Genomic DNA, 4,977 nt, shown 5'->3' on the forward strand with positions numbered 1-4,977 from the left:
TTTTTTTTTTTTTTTTTTTGTATCAAGGATCGAGCTCAGAACTTGCACTTGCAAGGCAGATGGCGGCACTACTGAGCTATATCCCTGGCCCGAGGATAGATTTTTTTAAAAAGAGCTTGAAAGATCATCAATCATGAGTCCATTTAGTAGACTCAGTACTCTATCATAAATTTCTGTTGAATGGAAATTTTTATCAAGAAATTATGTAACTGAATTATTATTTTTTTATATTAAAGATTGCAAACATACATGACAAGAAATGGAGATACTAAATAAAAATTTCAAATATACATATATATGACAGCAAAAAAAGATATGAAATAAACAAAAATTTATGCAACACAGACTGATAATCCAAATACATTATTAGTTTGATACGATCTTCAAACGTTGTGTTCTTTTTCATTTTCTTTTCATACAATATTTTGAAATATTGTATTTACAAATAAAACAAAGCTACATATTATAGTTGAGAAACTGTCCTCAAAATTTTAGGATTTATAAACTCCTTGGTTGTATTAATTTGATAAATATCATATGCTTGTTGATTGTATCACTTACATTTTCTAACAAAACTTCCCACAGAAAAGAAATACACATATCTGAAATCCAAAAACAACTAAGAGTTCACATTTTTAAGATCAGATTTTTCTGTTTCTTTTTTGTTATATCCCATACTTATTTTCATTATATTTTAATAAGCATGATAGACTTTAACACCAACACATATGTAATATTCTTCCCAAACAAGTGACTATGAATTAAATCAAGCATCTAATTTAGAGAAATCATGAGGTTGCCAGAGAAACTATCGATATGCCAAATGTGCAGAATCCTACCACATTCATGACCATGTTCCTCATTAAATAGTGCACACATATGTGTAAAAACATACTCCCCACACGTATACACAATGGATATTTTCTACAATACAATATATACTTTGGTATAATAAAACAGCTCAGTGATGTGTGGAATGTTTGTGATTTGTGTGATTTGAGAAAATATCATCATCAAATATCTTTGAGGTAGTTGGAGAATTTGTAATATTTACCAGATGCTGAATGATATTAATGATTTATTATCCATTTATTTAAGTATAGTTATGATAAAATTTAATTAAAAATTAATATTCATTATTGGTAGAAAATAGGTACAAAGATATATTGATAACATAACAAAATTTGTCTTAACAAATTTCCAACCAAACAAGCTGTAGTGACAGAAAGGGAAGTTTGCAGAAGGAAGAAATGAGAGAGGAGAATGACAGATGGACCTTAATACTTTGATACTACTCATATATACATATTTCATAAATTCTCAAATAAAACAGCAAAGAAAATGAGAACCAAAATAACTCATCAATTTGGTAGACCAACATATAAAGACAAAGATTAATGTGTTGATAAATTTTAAAAATATGAAATGTAAAACCTAAGATTTAGCTCAGTAGTGCTGCACCTGCCTAGCCAGAGCAATGTGCTGAGTTTAATCCCCAGCACCAGGGAAAGAAAAAGAAAAAACAAAAAAAAAAAAGAAAAAGAAAAAGAAAAGAAAAGAGAAAAGGAGCAAATGTGCTTTCTAACATACTAAATAGATTGAAAATGAATTATTTGTTATCTCCTCTTGAATTGTTCCCTTCACAAGGATGTAGTGGCCTTCTTTGTCTCTTTTAATCAGTTTAGGTTTGAAATTTACTTTGTCCGTGTGTAAGATTTCTACCCCTACTGTTTTCTGGGCTCCTATTGCATGAAGAAGTTTTCCGTCCTTTCACTTTCAGTCTATGGGCTTCTTTTTGCACTAGGTGTGTCTTGTATACAACTTATTATTGGAATTTGCTTCTTAATCCATTCTTCCAGTCTATTTCTCTTGATTGGTGAGTTGAGGTCATTGATATTGATGATTATAATTGGTATGTACTAACTTATTATTGTCATGTTTTTTTCACCTTCTCCTTTTAGTTTCTTACCTTGCCTATTTGATTTACTCTGTTGGGCCTCATTGTGCTATTACCTTCATTGTCTTTTTCTAAGATATTGTTTAGAATTCCTTGTAGTGCTGGTTTGGGATTCATGAAGTTTCTCGGCTATTCTTTGTCATGGAAGTATCTTATTTCCCCATCCATTTTAAAAGAAAGTTTTGCAGGATACATCAGTCTAGGTTGGAGGTTGTTTTCTTTTAGTACTTGAAATGTCTCATTCCAGGCCCTCCCTAACCTAAGGGTTTATGTTGAAAAGTCTGCTGTGATTCTGATGGTCTTTCCTTTGCATGTGATTTGTTTCTATCTCTTACTGCTTGTTGTAGTTTGTTCTTCTGTTGGGTTTCTGGGATCTTGATTATTTTATGTCTAGGTGTAGATTTTTTTTTTGATTATGGCTATTTGGAATACTATATGCCTCACTTATCTGTATGTCAAATTCTTCCCCACTGGGAAGTTTTCTATAATTAATTCTGTGAACAGCTTTTTTAAGTCATTTGCATTTTCTCCTGCTACTTCTTGGATTCCTATCAGTCTTATGTTATTCTTCTTTGCATCATCTAAGAGTTGTTTTATCAATTTTTCATGATCCCCTAATGTTTTTAAGAGATCTCTCTTTTCACAGTCACTGACTGCAATTTTTTCTTCTATATCTGAGATTCTATCTATCTTTGGACTCTTTTATTCTGTTGTGAACACTCTCAATAGTTTTTAATCTCCTGGCTATCTGCTTGAATCTGCCCTATGGATTCCATTTCTTTCTTATATTGGGCATTTATTATTTCCAATTCTTTCTAATGCTGGACATACATGGCTTCTATTGTGGTCCTTAGCTCATCTATTTTCCTCTCAGTTTCTGTTCTAGAGTCTCAAATTATAACTTTCATTTTGCTCATCATCTCTAAGATTATCTGGGAAATTACTACTGTTTTAAATTTCTTTAGAGCCTGATTGATCTGTTTTGTTACTTCCTCTGCTTTGAGTTCAAGGTGTCCTGATGATTCACTGTCAGACTTTTCATCCTCGTTTGCCCCACTGTTTGCCATTGGTTAACTGAAAGTTTGTCCCTGTATCTTGCTTAAACTTTTTCTCATTTTTACTATTGTTGTTGGGTTGTCCTTAGTTTAACCTTTAGGTTATTACTTAAATCTTCCTGATATAGTTGGGCTTCAGCCCATGGATCTCTAATGACTCATAGACATTCTCATTTTCATAATACCGAAGAAAACAGCTCATTGAATCAATCACAATCCTTTATCCTAATTGATACAATCAGCACCACAATATGATCAAGTACAACTTGCAAATTGACTACTTGTGGTCAATTATTTATAGTGTGTCTATGTAATAGGTAGAAAAAATTACTTATATTCTAAAAGATAAAACATGATACCAAATTGCTAATAAAATCATATGCCCATAGTAAATTGTTGGACAGTGTGGATTTATTCTTTCCTCCAGGAGTCTCTTGCCTGCCACTGCATAGCTGCATAACAGTTTGACTTCTTTGAAGGGGAAAATTGATAAAATCTAACACATAAACACTAATAACTATCAACTTCTATCTCTTCTCAAATCTCCCTTTTCTTCAAAATATCATTGAGAGGATTGTGGAAATAGGCAGATTTGTAAGTTATTCAGTGCTTGTTAATCTGGTATTCTGATCTATAAGAAATCTTGGTCATTCTTTATCATTCTTTTAAATATTGTTCAACTAACCAAAATTATCTTTAGGTGATCCTGACTGACATGTATCAAAATATTAAAGTTAAATGTCATCTCTAGCAACTGTATCTCTGTCCTTCCATCCTCAGTATAGACTGATATCCACATACGAAAACTGTTAGTGTTGTCAGATGGTTATAATTTAATGCTATCAGTGTTCAGACAAAGTAAATAAAGCCTCACTTATTTTGTCCTTATAATAGGCAAATGGATCTCAGTGATGATGATTAAAGAATGAAATTCTTGCTTCTGTGGCTTCTTCAATTGTCATTTTTTATAAAATTCAACACAGATCTGTGCAGGAAAAACATTACAAATTCACTATCAAACATGTAAAATGAGCATTTACAAGCCCTGAAGTGTATCCAGACATCTGAGAAAACTTTTAAATTACATACCTCCTTTGCATAATAACTGAAGATCTGGCTTGGAAATTCGTGTTTAGGCTTCAGGATTATGAAATTTACATATAAACCATTTCCTCTTGAAAGATCTTTCAATCTAAATGTTTTATTTCTTTTATATTGGAATAAATTCATATTAGTATGATCATTTTAAATCTTTTAAATTCTAGCTGAAAATGTGTAACTTTTATATATAATTCTAAAAGATATAACTCATAAATATATATTTTTTTGCTAAATCTATTTGAGTCTTTGTGTATAAATTGGCAAAATAAGGAAGACACCAGTATATTCATTTTATATAAAAACAATAACAGAGTCCATAACCATAACCTATTATTCATTAAAATTTTTAATTTTGGGGGGATTTACCATGTGACATAGACTGTTCTGAGCTACATATGGCTTCCATATTTTCATTCATACTAACAATAATTCTGAGAATTTAAAGTTCTGACTTCATTTTACAGATGATAAGGTTGATGTACAGAACATAAACACAGCTGGTAAGAATATATCCTCTCTATATAAAATGTAGACCTAGCAGTGAGACACTACTAATACCTGTACTCTTTTTAAAAGTGTCGTTTGGTTAGGTATTTGTATTTTTCTATCAGGGAAGACAACATTTATTTTAGACTTCAAATTGTGTAAGTCTGTGTTCAGACAACAGTCAATCATATAGTGTAAAATAATCATCTCTTCCTTTTATTGTCATTTTCTTATTTAAATAGTTCAATCATCTTTGGTCAGGATTTAGACAACAGCCTTCTAAGTATCTGCCTGTCTATTTTGTTGCCTCTTTTCAAACTATTCCCTGCACAAATACTGATCTTTCTAAAATATAAAATTATTATGCCATTGCCTGGC

Source organism: Fukomys damarensis, unplaced genomic scaffold (assembly GCF_012274545.1).
Source record: "Fukomys damarensis isolate Sample0158 unplaced genomic scaffold, DMR_v1.0_HiC HiC_scaffold_19, whole genome shotgun sequence".
Taxonomy (NCBI): Eukaryota; Metazoa; Chordata; class Mammalia; order Rodentia; family Bathyergidae; genus Fukomys; species Fukomys damarensis.